Genomic DNA, 16,972 nt, shown 5'->3' with positions numbered 1-16,972 from the left:
GAATAAGTATGGGAGCATATTTGTGTAGATGTATTTTTATTTAAAAAAAAATATTAGTAAACATTTAGATGTTTGTGTGTGTGTAAATATAAATGTGTGTATATGATTGTGTATACAAGTTTGTGAGTGTGTATGTCCACATGTGTATGTATGTGTATATATATGTATGTGTATATATATGTGTATGTATGTATATATATATATGTATATGTGTGTGTGTATGTGTATGTATATATATGTGTATATGTGTATGTGTATGTGTATGTATATATATGTGTATATATATTTATATATATATGTATATATATATATGTGTGTGTATGTGTGTGTGTGTGTGTGTATGGGTATATATATGTGTGTGGATGAGTGTATCTGTGTGTATGTATGTATACATGTATACTTGTGTGGGTGGGTGGGGGGTGTACGTATGTTTGTAAGTATATATATGTGTGTATATGTGTACATATCTACGTGTATGTAAGCATATATAATTGTGTATGTATTTGTATAAACCCATTTGTATGCGTTATTAGGTTCTGTATGTAAGTACATATTTCTATATGTATGTGTGTGTATATATGTATGTATGCGTGTATGTGTGTTTATGTATGTATATGTATGTGTATATGTGTGTATGTGTATATATGTGTATGTGTGTGTGTGTGTACACACATATATATGTATACATGCACATATATATGGATATGTGGATATATGTATATGGGTATGAGTATGTATGTATATATGAAAACACTTGAGTTCTTTTTCTTTTATATATATATATATATATATATATATGTATTTGTATGTATGTATGTGCATGCGTGTGTTTACGTATGTATATATGTATACATGTATGTATATGTATATGCGTATCTGTTTATTTTATTAGGTAATAGGCGTAGATGTATAGCTATGTGTATGTGTATGAGTCTATTTCTATTTATACTTGTGTATATATAAATGGATACATATGTGTATATGGGGACATGCACACATGTGTATATTTGTATATGCGTGGGTACGTATGTGCATATGTATAAATATGGACGTATGAGTGTATATATATGTGTGTGGATATATATATATACAGGTACACATATATATGTATATGTATATATACATATATATGTGTGTATCAATATGTATGTATGTGTGTATTTGTGTATATGTATTTATGTATGCATGTACGTTCTCACACATTTATATGTATGTGTTGTCCAACCCACTATCCAGCAGCGTCCAATTCTCTAACGGTTTTTTTCAAATGAATCAAGTCATAACCTTATCCATCTATTGTTTTCATAATCGGTTATAATGTCTTACGTTTAAGATGATTCCCATGCATTCCCTGAGGAGAAGGTTACAATTTTAATATCAAAGATCCCTATGGATCACACAGGTTGTAATCCTTTGAAACATATGTAGGAATAAAGTATGCAATTATAACATGCGTTTTCTCCATTCCTTAAATTTTTAAATATACTCAAATACCCAAAATTTCAAGGAGTTCCTGCCTTAAAAACAGGAACTAAACCACAGTTATTTTGTGTTCTTTGCTACATTGGTTTCTATTAACCCATTTATTCTATCAGAAGAATTTTTATTCATTAAGATAGAAGAAATACACATAATTATATATATATATATATATATATATATATATATATATATATATATATATGTATATATATATCATCGTCGTTTAACGTCCGCTTTCCATGCTAGCATGGGTTGGACGATTTGACTGAGGACTGGTGAAACCAGATGGCTACACCAGGCTCCAATCTGATTTGGCAGAGTTTCTACGGCTGGATGCCCTTCCTAACGCCAACCACTCAGAGAGTGTAGTGGGTGCTTTTACGTGTCACCCGCACGAAGGCCAGTCAGGCGGTACTGGCAATGGCCATGCTCAAGATGGTGTATTTTATGTGCCACCTGCACAAGAGCCAGTCCAGGGGCACTGGCAACGATCTCGCTCGAAAATCCTACGAAGGCCAGTCAGGCGATACTGGCAACGGCCACACTCAAAATGGTGTATTTTATGTGCCACCCGCACAAGAGCCAGTCCAGGGGCACTGGTAACAATCTCGCTCGAAAGTCCTTAGACATGCTGCGGGCACAAGTGCCAGAAAGGCGATGCTGGGCACAGGTGCCATCACAAATTCGCTTTCGTTTGCCCCATTAAGTCTTCGCAAGCCGAGTTTCGTGTCGAATTTAACTCGATTTCGATTTCACTTGTCTCAACAGGTCCTCGCAAGTGGAGTTTAGTGTCCAATTTAACTCGATTTCGATTTCACTTGCCTCAACAGGTCTTCGCAAGTGGAGTTTGGTGTCCGATGAAGGAAGGTACGCATAAGTGGACTGGCTGAGACCTTAGATTTAGGTCTCACTTAGCTTGCCGGGTCTTCTCACGCACAGCATTTGGCAGAGTTTCTACGGCTGGATGCCCTTCCTAAACGCCAACCACTCAGAGAGTGTAGTGGGTGCTTTTACGTGCCATCGGCATGAAGGCCAGTCAGGCGGTACTGGCAACGACCTCGTTCAAAATGGTGTATTTTATGTGCCACCCGCACAAGAGCCAGTCTAGGGGAACTGGCAACGATCTCACTTGAAAGTCCTTACACATGCCACGGGCACAAGTGCCAGAAAGGCGACGCTGGGCACAGGTGCCATCACGATTTCGATTTCGCTTGCCCCAATAAGTCTTCGCAAGCTGAGTTTCGTGTCCCAATGAAGGAGACGACGTTGGCATGGGTACCAGTCGTTGAACTTAACTCGGTTTCGATTTCACTTGCCTCAACGTGTCTTCGCAAGTGGAGCTTAGTATCCAATTTAACTCGATTTCGATTTCACTTGCCTCAACAAATCTTTGTAAGTGGAGTTTGGTGTCCAATGAAGGAAGGTACGCATAAGTGGACTGGCTGAGGCCTTAGATTTAGGTCTCACTTGGATTGCTGGGTCTTCTCACGCACAGCAAATTTCCAAAGGTCTTGGTCAGAAGTCATCGCCTCAGTGTGGGCCAAAATTCGAAGGTCGTGCCTCACCACCTGATCCCAGGTCTTCCTGGGCCTACCTCTTCCACAGGTTCCCTCAACTGCTAGGGTGTGACACTTTTTCACACATCTATCCTCATCCATTCTCGCTATATGACCATACCAGCGCAGTCGTCTCTCTTGCACACCACAACTGATGCTTCGTAAGTTCAACTTTTCTCTCAAGGTACTAATACTCTGTCTAGTATGCACACTGACATTACACATCCATCGGAGCATACTGGCTTTATTCCTTGTGAGCCTATGCATGTCACAACCCATGTTTCACTGCCATGAAGCATGGCTGTTCATACACATGCGTCATACAGTCTGCCTTTTACTCTGAGTGAGAGGCCCTTTGCCACCAGCAGAAGTAAGAGCTCTCTGAACTTTGCCCAGGCTATTCTTATTCTAGCAGCTACACTTTCAGTGTACCCTCCCCCACTACTAACTTGGTCACCCAGATAGTGGAAGCTATCAACTACAACTAGTTTTTTTTCCCTGGAATGTGACAGAAGTTGTTTTCTGTACATTCACAGTGTTTATAGCTCCTGAACATCTGCCACATACAAAAACTAACTTCCTAGTTAACCTGCCTTTGATATTGCTGCACCTCTTATGTGTCCATAGCTTGCACTGTGTGCATCTTATAGAGTTTCTACTTACGCCTTTGCTACAGATCGAGCAGGGCCATCTACCTGAAGGGGTTTGTGTGTTGTCTACCTTCCTACTTATTAGGACTTTGGTTTTAGCTAGGTTGACTCTAAAGCCCTTCGACTCTAGTCCTTGCTTCCACACCTGAAATTTCTCCTCTAGTTCTGATAGTGACTCAGCAATTAGTGCAAGGTCATCAGCATAGAGGAGCTCCCAGGGGCAACCTGTCTTGAATTCCTCTGTTATCGCCTGGAGGACTATGATAAATAGGAGGGGGCTGAGGACTGAACCTTGGTGGACCCCTACCTCTACCCGGAATTCTTCACTGTACTCATTGCCAACCCTCACCTTACTGATAGCGTCTCTGTACATGGCTCGCACAGCTCTCACTAACCATTCTTCTATCCCTAGTTTCCTCATTGACCACACCAGATAAGGGATCGGGGGACCCTGTCAAAGGCTTTCTCCATGTCAACGAAAGCCAGGTACAGAGGTTTATTTTTGGCTAGGTATTTCTCCTGCAGCTGCCTTACCAGAAATATAGCATCAGTGGTGCTTTTCCCTGGCACAAACCCAAACTGCATCTCATCTAAACTGACTCTCTCCCTAATCAGTTGGGCGTCTCCATACCTCTTTCTTAGCAGCCTCGTTTAGTGCAAGCGTACCATCATCCATGCGAACACATTTCTCTCCGATGACATCACGATTCTCTCTCACACACTATCTTGCAACATGAAATACCTCAAGTCTTTGGTCCTCACGGCGCAGAACATTGGCAAACTTTTTCTTATCTGCTTCCCCTCTGGCTATGTATATATATATATATATATATATATATATATATATATATATATATATATATATATATATCAAAATAAGCAACACAGAATTTAAAGATGACTGCAGTACACAGTTTCATACTACTCCATTTATTTAAGTAATGCGAGCATTACATTAAATGCAATATGTTGAGTAATCTTCAGCTGCACAAAAATGTAGAAAATTACAGTAGAATAGACATTTTATAATTGTGGCAACATTTAAAATCCAAGTGGGAAGAAGAATACATAAAAATCCATCTTGACATACCCAAGGCTAGCAGGCTAGTAATTAGTTCTAGGTAGAATTCTAACTGTCTATGATTTTCTTGTCTCTTATCTAGTGGTTATAGTATAAGGGGCAATCACTTCTAAGGAAAGGGAAGGTGTAAGCATTATACATGGATATGGTTATAAAGGTTTCTCTGGTCAGAGTGGCAACACTATTTTAGGTTGGGTGTTTTTTAACTGCTATCATAATGTTGAGGAATTAAACTTTAAGCATTTAGGTCAACAGGGCTTTTTCTTTAGTCTGAATAAAGCATCAGTATTGTTTTACATATACTAAGTATGGGAAATTTATAGATTTATATTAGAAATTTATATTAGCTTAATTATTATGTTAATAATAAGAAGTATGTTAATAATAAAATTGTTGATAATAAAAATGTAATTAGTTTATACACAAAACCCTGAAGTAGTGTCAATTTTGAATTCAAAGGCTATAGATAAGGTGTAAAGTTTAAGAATATTATATATATTGGGCTCAGGAAACTATTTTGAATTATTTAAAAAAATGATTTTAGAATTTAAGCTAATATATATAATAATACTATTTTAAAGACATATAAAAGGTAAGCTTTATGTTTATAATGTAAAGAAGAATTAGTATAGGGATCTTTCTGATTTGACGGGCAACACTTGTTTTCTTAACGAAACACTTTCAAACTTGGGATACTGGTAGAATGTGTCATATAAAACAACTTTTTCTCTTAGCCTTCTTAACAAAAAATTGTACATCGCAAGTTATTTCATGTTAAAGTTGTTGTATTTCTGTAATTTCAACCAATCACTGACGTCTATTCAGCTGAATACAGTTACTGCTGCTTTTGTAAACAAAAATTTTTGCCGGTGAGAAAAATGTTATTCCCTGACATATTTCATCCAGTTTTTTGGTTTGTTTTCTTTTGAAGCAGACAAAATTACAGAAAAAGGGTAATCTATACGCATATATTGTTTATATAATAAATTACGCTGTGCGTATCTGTGTTTGTATTAATGTATGTTTGAAGATAATCTCGTTTCAAACCACTCACCCACTGATTATTTTTGCCGAATTTGTTGGAAATCTGTTCAACAATTTTTCGCTAATTTTCTATGTACTGTGTACTCAGTAACACATTTTCTAAATGACGGTAGAGTTTGATTTGAAGAAGATTTGGCTGCTATTTCTAGGAAATGAAGCACTTGGTGGAGGTGCATTAATAATTCTGCCAGCTCCAATAACAAGTGCAGGCAATATTCAAGTATTTTGATGGCTTTTTCCCCTTATTAGCTATTATCCAATCAACTGAAACAAGTAGAATAGTGTAATTCAAGCATATTGGCGGGAGCTAATAAACCTTTCTATTATAGGCACAAGGCCTGGGTTTTGAGGGAAGGAGTAAGTCAATTATATTAATCCCAGTGCATAACTGGTGCTTAATTCAAAAGGATGAAAAGCATTTGTTGGAGGTGCATTAATACTTCTGCCAGCTCCAATAACAAGTGCTGGCAATATTCAAGTATTTTGATGGCGACTAATATATGGATGGCTGCAGAAGAAAATACATGGGCAAGGGAATTTCATAAGGATGACAATGAGATGAGAACGAATTTAATGCTTGGTTTGCAGGTGAATTACAACCTATTGTAAGCTTCGAATCTTTTGTCGCCAAATACTGTAACATGGTTTGTATCCAATATAGTAATATCACCACTATTGGGATAATGGCCTACAATACACGGTACCAGTGCGCTAAAATAAGATAATGCAGCAGCAATAAGAATGTAACTATCTCTCAAGAGCCAACAATAAATATTCCAAATGAACAAACTGACCCACACTTTCCAACTTCACTATGAAATAACAGAATCTATATATACTCTCTCGGTGGAAGAAGTATCATAATTACCAAATGGTAATCGGTTAGCATATTCGGGGTCACAATACTGTAGACAAGGCCATTTTGAGCAAAGAAACATGACTGGAAGAGTTGGGTAGCAGGAGAATGTATCAAACAGTCAAAAGGGAAGCTAAGAGACAGGTAATATATAGCCAAGAGAGTAGCAGAAGAGAAGTTTGTCAATACTCAGCGACACAAGGACCAAAGACTTGAGGTGTTTCATGTTGCAAGACAGTGTGTGAGAGAGAATCGTGATGTCATAGGAGAGAAATGTGTCCGCATGGATGATGGTTCACTTGCATTAGACGAAGCTGCAAAGAGGGAGGTTTGGAGACTCCACCATGCTGTTATGCGCCTTCCCTTCCCGCCGGACAATCGTCATCGTTCAGCAAAGCCATGTTCTTGTAAGTGAGTAAGGAAGGAAGGATTTAGAATAAGCCAGCAGCCGCCAGTGTGCACGACTGATGTTACGATGCTGTCTGCCTTTACACACACACACACACACACACACACACAAAGGTGTCTCTCTGGTAACTCGAGCTACTACAAATAGTAGTCGGATCTCTCTTAAAACACACCCTTTCATCAAAAGAAAGACACAGGTTTACAGTATTTCAGGAAGAAAAAAAACTATGGGATGTGTTTGCTACATCAAAGGCAACTCAGGCCTAAACAAAGCACAGACAAACATATTCCACATTAAAAGATTATCTACTAAATAATACTAATAAAGTTGACAGTATATCTTCGAAGTTTCATTCCCTCATAATATCTAATACATAAAGATTGTTCTGGCAGAGTTGCCTCCCTTAGCTAAAGACCTCAAAATTGTGTGACCCGACCTCATTTTGGAGGTTATTTTTGTAGAAAACAAGAGTTGTTGTGCAAAAAGCATACTTTATTTGGTAGCCAAAAGATTACTGAATCTTTTGATACCTCATATGTCAAAATCGGAAACTCAATTTTCATATCCATAAGGGATATACACAAACATATACACACATACATACATACATACATATATATATAAATATATATATTTATTCGATTGTCAAAGAATATGTATAAGAATATGTATATGTATTTTTCCATATGTGTATTTTCATACACTGTTTTTAACATTTTCATTTTAATATCGGAGAATGTGTGATAATCAGTATGTAACAATACAAAGTTCATACAAAGCTTTATACTTTAAATATATTTTATCATCAAAGAATGTATATATATGCATTTTAATACTCAAACTGTTTTTTAACATTTTTTATTATTCTGAAAGACTTTTGATAATCTTTTTCTAAAAAAAAGTGAAGCCGGTTAAGTAAATAAATATTTAAAAAAAATAAGTGCATTTTCAAACCTTCTTTCATATATATTTCCACTTGTACGGTATTCCGCAACTTTACTTTATTATATATATATATATATATATATATATATATATATATATATATATATATATATGAGAATGTGTGTGTGTGTGTCTGTCTGTCTGTCTGTCTGTCTGTCTCTGTGTGTGAATCCCTAAAACTCGAGAACTACACAACCAATTTCATTCAAATTTTACAGATGCCTTACTTAGGGTTCCAGTTGTGTTTTAGTCAAAAAACATTTTAACTTCTTGCAGAGTTCGAGCCCACAGCAACATAATATCTCCTCCACTATTTAAGTATTACGTGTCAAAAGTGAAACAAAAACACTCATGTCAAATACTTTCACTTTAAAAATGAAACTATTCTACTAACTGAAACAATCACATTTCGATACTGTAATGACAGATACTTTCAGAGAGAGAGAGAAAGAGAGAAAGAGAGAGAAAGAGAGAGAAAGAGATGTATATGTACACGTATATGCATAGATATATATATATACATGTACATATACATCTCTTTCTCTCTCTTTCTCTCTTTCTCTCTTTCTCTCTCTTTCTCTCTTTCTCTCTCTTTCTCTCTCTCTCTGAAAGTATCTGTCATTACAGTATCGAAAAGTGATTGTTTCAGTTAGTGGAATAACGTGTACATATACATCTATATGTATACATATACATCTCTCTTTCTCTCTCTCTCTGAAAGTATCTGTCATTACAGTATCGAAATGTGATTGTTTCAGTTAGTAGAATAGTTTCATTTTTAAAGTGAAAGTATTTGACATGAGTGTTTTTGTTTCACTTTTGACACGTAATACTTAAATAGTGGAGGAGATATTATGTTGCTGTGGGCTCAAACTCTGCAAGAAGTTAAAATTGGCAAACAGGACCCAGTCGTGTGTCGATAAGCCAGCTGGAGGAGATGTCCTCCTGGGGCTAAAAGCAACAGTAACATCCACCCCTAGGGGTCAGCCACACTTAAGTGGCAATATACTACACTTTATCGTGCAGTTACTGTTAATACTTCATTTAGAGAATTAACATTGCTTGTTTTCACCTTTTCGATATCAGTGAAGAATTTCACTTGAAAAGAAGATATAAGATTGCCAGGTTTTTGTCTCTCTCACCAAGGTCAGCGGCTATCGGACGCCGACGAAGGGAAATAACCCTGAAAGCCGGATCCGTTCGTGCTGCAGATGTTGGTGAGAGGGATAACTACCCTTGGCAAACAGGACACAGTCGTGTGTCGATAAGCCAGCTGGAGGAGATGTCCTCCTGGGGCTAAAAGCAACAGTAACATCCACCCCTAGGGGTCAGCCACACTTAAGTGGCAATATACTACACTTTATCGTGCAGTTACTGTTAATACTTCATTTAGAGAATTAACATTGCTTATATATATATAGATATAGATCTATATGCATACATGTATATGTATACACGTGTAGATGTATATATATATATATATAGATGTACATGTAATATGTACACATATATACATATATATACATGCATACAGATATCTATACATATATACACCCATCACACACAAACACATGTACACAAACACACACATTAGTCATTTGTTTTCTTATCCAAAACTACGTCAAAAGTACTGAACGGATCTTTATGAAATTTGGAAATTATATTCTATGTATAACGGCCATAACTCCCATGAAAATTCATATATTTTTGATGTTGATGAAATTTTAACCCTGACATAACAGATGAGCATTATTTGTAATTCAACGGTACAACAGGTGTAAGACTACCCTTTCAGATATACTTTCATTGTGATTTCTGCAATGTGGTGCATAAATTGTCAAGTAAATGAGACGCATCTTTGCCTCCACTGATTCACTTGCAAAGTGTTGAGTAAAATTATTTCGTTGCAGACTTCCTTTGGGTCTTTTTATTATCACTACGACACACATAGTCCCCAGTTGGTAACATTGATTTCAAGGCCCTCCTAGATGAGAGACTGGCATTCCACTTTATGTCTATGTTCCATGCTGGCATGGATTGGAGAGTTATTAATGTAGAAATATGGTATCATAGCTACTAACAGTTGAGGGTTGCGTAGTCTAGACGGCGTTTTTAGATTTCATTATTCTCTTTAACCCGGGCAAAGCCGGGTATTTCTGCTAGTATATTATATATATATATATAATACAAATAATATGTGAGTATATGCATATATACGTACATGTATGTACATACCTACATTTACATGTATATATAGATGCATATCTGGGTACAGGACATCACAAAAAAAAACGTGGACAAAATGAAAAACTAAACATAAACAGAGCACAGAAAACACACAGGCCACATAGAGAATATTTCCTTCATCAGTTGCCACCATTTTAGACTAAGCGTTTCGAAGAGTTAGGGCAGGACGCATTGTTAGAATGGCTCTTCCCGCAGAAACAAATTAAATGAAATTTGTAATGCGGAGGAATATAGTGGCGAACAGAAAACATGACAGGAAAACGAAACAGTGAAAATAAACAAGAAGGGCTGTAAGGCCAGATGTGAAAAAAATATGTATACTGAACGCTGTGATGTGACGAACTTGAAAGTAAGAGAGAAGAAAAAAGTTCGTGCTAGCTTCGCAGTGGATAAGAGAAGAAAGAAAGCAGTAGCCGGTGACATGTGACCAGCGAGGGGTAAGGAGAAAGAGTGGTAGAGAGAGAAAAAAGGGGAGGAATTTGAATATAGGTGAGCAATGAGAAACAGGGAGGAAGAGAGAGAGATATATGGTATTGAAGGGTAGAGTTGAAGAACAACGGAAGGAAGAGCGATAGGGGGAGAAAGATGCAAAGACAGATAGAGTTGCGTCAGAAATATAAAGTTAAAACTTACTTGCAAGAAGGACGTGTGCGTTCGATCATCTACCAAATCCACTCGAGGCTTTGGTCGGCCTGAGGCTACAGCAGAAGACACTTGCCCAAGGTGCCACGCAGTGGAACTGAACCCAGGACCATGTGGTTGGTAAGCAGGCTACTTATCACACAGCCACTCCTGCGCCTATGTTGACAAAATGTTGACTGCTCTGTAGGGTGCCACTGACTATGAACAGAAGCAGACGGTGGCTTTACATTGACTCAGAGTAAAAGGCAGACTGTATGACGCATGTGTACGAACAGCCATGCTACATGGCAGTGAAACGTGGGCTGTGACTGCTGAGGACATGCGTAAGCTCGCAAGGAATAAAGCCAGTATGCTCTGTTGGATGTGTAATGTCAGTGTGCATACCCAACAGAGTGTAAGTATCTTGAGAGAAAAGCTGAACATAAGAAGCATCAGTTGTGGTGTGCAAAAGAGACGATTGCGCTGGTATGGACATGTGTTGAGAATGGATGAGAATAGCTGCGTGAAAATGTGCCACACCCTAACAGTTGAGGGAACCCGTGGAAGAGGTAGGCCCAGGAAGACCTGGGCTGAGGTGGTGAGGCAAGACCTTCGAACATTGGGCCTCACCGAGGCGATGACTACTGACCGAGACCTTTGGAAATGTGCTGTGCGTGAGAAGACCCGGCAAGCCAAGTGAGACCTAAATCCAAGGCCTCTGCCAGGGGTGTAGCCAGCCAACTTATGCGCACCTTTTCTACATTGGACACTAAACTCTGCTTGCGAAGACTTGTTGAGGCAAGTGAAATCGAACTAAATTCGACGACTGGCACCCGTGCCAACGTTGTCTCCTTCATTGGACACGGAACTCAGCTTGTAAAGACTTATTGGGGCAAGCGAAAGCAAAATCGGGATAGCACCTGTGCCCAGCGTCGCCTTTCTGGCACTTGTGCTCGTGACATGTGTAAGGATTTTCAAGCGAGGTCGCTGCCAGTGCCCCTGGACTGGCTCTTGTGTGGGTGGCACATAAAATACACCATTTTCAGCGTGGCCGTTGCCAGTACCGCCTGACTGGCTTTCGTAGGATTTTCGAGCGAGATCGTTGCCAGTGCCCCTGGACTGGTTCTTGTGCGGGTGGTACATAAAATACACCATTTTGAGCGTGGCCGTTGCCAGTACTGCCTGACTGGCCTTCGTGCGGGTGACACGTAAAAGCACCCACTACACTCTCTGAGTGGTTGGCATTAGGAAGGGCATCCAGCTGTAGAAACTCTGCCAAATTAGATTGGAGCCTGGTGTTGCCATCCGGTTTCACCAGTCATCAGTCAAATCGTCCAACCCATGCTAGCATGGAAAGCGGACGTTAAACGATGATGATGATGATGATTATGATATATATATATATATATATATATATATATTGAGGCTATTAGACAAAAGAAACAGGCTTGGAAGGACTGGAAGAATGGAGGTAGCAGGGAATTGTATCAGACTGCTAGAAGGGAAGCTAGGAGACAGGTTTATCTAGCCAGAGGGGAAGCAGATAAGAAAAAGTTTGCCAATGTTCTGTCCCGTGAGGACCAAAGACTTGAAGTATTTCTTGTTGCAAGACAGTGTGTGAGAGAAAATCATGATGTCGTGGGAGAGAAATGTGTTCGCATGGATGATGGTACACTTGCTCTCAATGAGGCTGCAAAGAAAGAGGTTTGGAGATGCCACTATGAAAGATTGCTCAATAAAGAGAATGAATGGGAGAAAGAGAGTCTGCCGAATGTCGACCCAACAGAGGGACCAGCTATCCGAGTTGACAGTTCCATGGTAGATAAAGCAATTAAGAGTATGATGACAGGGAAAGCTCCCGGCCATCAGGAATCACTGCAGAGATGCTCAAAATATCTGGCAGTGTCGGCTATAACGTAGTCACCCATATTGTTAACCAGGTGATATCGAAGGAGTCATACCCAATGACTGGTGTAGCAGCACCATAGTCAACTGTTACAAAGGTAAAGGTGATGCTTTAGATACAAAAAATTACAGAGGTATCAAGTTGTTGGATCAGGTAATGAAAGTCACGGAGAGGGTCATAGCCCAACTAATTAGGGAGTGAGTCAGTTTAGATGAGATGCAGTTGGGTTTGTGCCAGGGAAAAGCACCACTGATGCTATATTTCTGGTAAAACAGCTGCAGGAGAAATACCTAGTCAAGGATAAACCTCTGTACCTGGCTTTCATTGACATGGAGAAAGCCTTTGACAGAGTCCCCCAATTCCTTATCTGGTGGTCAATGAGGAAACTAGGGATAGAAGAATGGATAGTGAGAGCTGTGCGAGCCATGTACAGAGACGCTGTCAGTAAGGTGAGGGTTGGCAATGTGTACAGTGAAGAATTCCAGGTAGAGGTAGGTGTCCACCAAGGTTCTGTCCTCAGCCCCCTCCTATTTATCATAGTCCTCCAGGCGATAACAGAGGAATTCAAGACAGGATGCCTCTGGGAGCTCCTCTATGCTGATGAACTTGCACTAATTGCTGAATCACTGTCAGAACTAGAGGAGAAGTTTCAGGTGTGGAAGCAGGGACTAAAATCGAAGGGCCTTAGAGTCAACTTAGCTAAAACCAAAGTTCTAATAAGTAGGAAGGTAGACAAAACACAAACCACTTCAGGTAGAGGCCCTGCTTGATCTGTAGAAAAGGCGTAGGTAGAAACTCTATAAGATGTACCCAGTGCAAGCTATGGACACATAAGAGGTGCAGCAATATCAAAGGAAGGTTAACTAGAAAGTTAGTTTTTGTATGCGGCAGATGTTCAGGTGCAATAAACACTGAAAATGGGAAAACAACTTCTGTCACATTCCAGGGAGAAAAACTGGACGTAGTTGATAGCTTCCGATATCTGGGTCACCAAGTTAGTAACGGGGGTGGGTGCGCTGAAAGTGTAGCTACTAGAATAAGAATAGCCTGGGCAAAGTTCAGAGAGCTCTTACCTCTGCTGGCGAGAAAGGGCCTCTCGCTCAGAGTAAAAGGCAGACTGTATGACGCATGTGTACGAACAGCCATGCTTCATGGCAGTGAAACATGGGCCTTGACTGCTGAGGACATGCGTAAGCTTGCAAGGAATGAAGCCAGTATGCTCTGATGGATAAGTAATGTAAGTGTGCATACCCGACAGAGTGTAAGTATCTTGAGAGAAAAGTTGAACCTAAAAAGCATCAGTTGTGGTATGCAAGAGAGATGATTGTGCTGGTATGGACATGTGGCGAGAATGCATGAGGGTAGCTGTGTGAAAAAGTGCCACACCCTAACGGTTGAGGGAACCCATGGAAGAGGTAGGCCCAGGAAGACCTGGGGTGAGGTGGTGAAGCACGACCTCCGAACATTAGGCCTCACCGAGGCAATGACTTCTGAGCGAAACCTTTGGAAATATGCTGTGCGTGAGAAGACCCGGCAAGCCAAGTGAGACCAAAATCCAAGGCTTTTGCCAGGGATGTAGCCAGCCAACTTATGCGTAACATTCCTCCTTTGGACACTAAACTCCGCTTGCGAAGACCTGTTGAGTCAAGTGAAATCGAAATCGAACTAAATTTGTTGACGAGCACCCATGCTAACGTCTTCATTGAACACTAAACTCGGTCTGCGAAGACCTGTTGGGGCAAGTGAAAACGAAATCACTAAGAGCACCGTCCGAGTGTGATCGTTGGCAGAGCTCCATCTGTCTGGCTTTTGTGCCAGTGGTACATAAATAACACCATTTGAGCGTGACTGTTACCAACGTCGCCTTCCTGGCACTTGTACCAGTGGCACGTGAAAAGACATTTGAGCGAGTTCGTTGCCAGTACTGCTGGACTGACCCTTGTGCAGGTGGCACGTAAAATACACCATTTCGAATGTGGCTGTTGCCAGTACCTCCTAACTGGCTTTTGTGTCGGTGGCACGTAAAAGCACCCACTACACTCTGAATGGTTGGCGTTAGGAAGGGCATCTAGCTGTAGAAACTCTGCCAAATCAGATTGGAGCCTGGTGTAGCCATCCGGTTCACCAGTCCTCAGTCAAATCGTCGAACCCATGCTAGCATGGAAAGCGGACGTTGAACAATGATGATGATAATGATAACGATATATATATATATATATATATATATATTTGCGTGTGTCTGTGTTTGTCCCCCTCTCCTCACCATCATTTGACACTCGATGTTGGTGTGTTTATGTCCCCATAACTTAATGGTTCGGCAAAAGTACTAGGCTTACAAAGAATAAGTCCTGGGGTCGATTTGTTCAACTGCATGGCCGCAGTCAATTGACTGAAACAAGTAAAAGAATAGAAGAATAAAAATATACAAGCCATGTACAAGGGTGCTGTTAGTAAAGTGAGGGTTGGTAACGAGTATAGCACTGAATTCATTGTACAAGTAGGAGTTCACCAAGGATCAGTCCACAGTCCCTTCTTGTTCATCATAGTCTTCCAATCAGTAACAGTGGAATTTAAGTCAGTCTACCTCTGGGAGCTCCTCTATGCTGATGACCTTGTTCTTATAGCAGAATCACTACCATGACTGGAGAAAAAAATCCAGGAGTGGAAGCAAGATCTGGAATCAAAGAACCTTAGAGTTAATTTAGCAAAAACCAGGGTCTTAGTAAGTAGGAAAACAGATAAATCATAAATCCTTTCTGGTAGATGGCCCTGCTTAAAATGTAGAAAAGGCATAGGTAGAAACTCCATATAGCGTACCTGATGCATGCTATGGACACATAAGAGATGCAACAATATTAGAGGAAGGTTAACAGGGAAAACAGTCTTTGTATGTGACAGATGCACAGGTTTAATAAACATTAGAAGTATTCAGAAAATAGACTCCATCAAATGTGGAGCATACCTAAAAGTAGTTGACTCCATTAAATGTGGGGATACCTAAAAGTAGTTGATAGCTTTCATTATCTAGGTGACCAAGTGAACAGTGGAGGTGGATGCTCCAGTAGTGTGGCTGCTAGAATAAGAATAGGTTGGGCAAAGTTCAGAGAGCTCCTATTTCTGCTGGTAATTAAGGGCCACTCATTCAGACTGAAAGGCAGATTGTATGATGCCTGTGTGTGAACAGCCATGCTAAATGACAGTGAAACATGGACTGTGATCACTGAGGACATGCAAAAGCTTGAAAGAAATAAAGCTAGTATGCTTTACTGGATGTGCAATGTCAGTGTGCATGTACAACAGAGTGTGAATCGTCTTGCGAGAAAAGTTGGGGATAAGAAGCATCAGATGTGGTGTGCAAGGAAGACAACTGCGCTGGTATGGCCATATGATGTACATGGAAGAGGACAGCTGTGTAAAGAAATGCCAATCTCTAATTGTGGAGGGAACCTGTGGAAAAGGTATATCCAGGAAGACATGGGACAAGATAGTGAAGCATTATCTTCGAGTGTGGAGTCGCACAGAGGCAATGGCAAGTGATCGTGACCGTTGATGATTTGCTGTGCTTGAGAAGACTCGTCAAGCCAAGTGAAATCACTGTTTTGGCCAGTGGCAGTGACATGTAACAGCATCTGTACTGGTGACATGTAAAAGCACCCTTGCTGGTGAAACTTAAAAGCACCTGTGCTTGTGACTTGTAAAAGCACCCATGCTGGTGACACATAAAAGCACCCATGCTGGTGACACGTAAAAGCACCGGTGTCTGTGACATGTAAAAGGTACCCACTACACTCTTGGAGTGGTTGGCATTTGGAAGGGCATCCAACGGTAGAAACCAGGACAAAATCACACCCAGAACCTGGTGCAGCTTTCCGGTATGCCAGCTGCAGTCAAATGTCTGACCCTTGCCAGCATGGAAAGTGGATATTAAATGATGATAATGATACATACACAGAATCATTTTTATACATGTATTTCTACTTTTATCTGACAAACATACTCATGTATATACAGACATATGTATACTTTCGTATAAACTATTAGCAATTCATCTCATTTTATATTGTTAAGTTAAATCAATGTTTTTACTCCCACACACTCCTTATACTTTTACAAACTTTTATTTCATACTAATATGTATATATTTAAACATACTTGTAATGGTACCAAAATGATTA

At 39.8% G+C, this 16,972-nt stretch overlaps 1 protein-coding gene across 3 annotated transcripts in view; it reads left to right on the top strand.

Moving 5' to 3' along the window:
- Nucleotides 1–16,972, top strand: part of LOC106877988 (multiple epidermal growth factor-like domains protein 8) — a 695,248-nt gene that overhangs the window by 35,735 nt on the left and 642,541 nt on the right. The window lies entirely within an intron of this gene.

This window comes from Octopus bimaculoides, chromosome 1 (genome assembly GCF_046866305.1).
Source record: "Octopus bimaculoides isolate indiv1 chromosome 1, ASM4686630v1, whole genome shotgun sequence".
NCBI lineage: Eukaryota > Metazoa > Mollusca > Cephalopoda > Octopoda > Octopodidae > Octopus > Octopus bimaculoides.
Note: the sequence above shows the minus strand (reverse complement) of the source record. Positions and strands in the feature narration are given on the sequence as shown.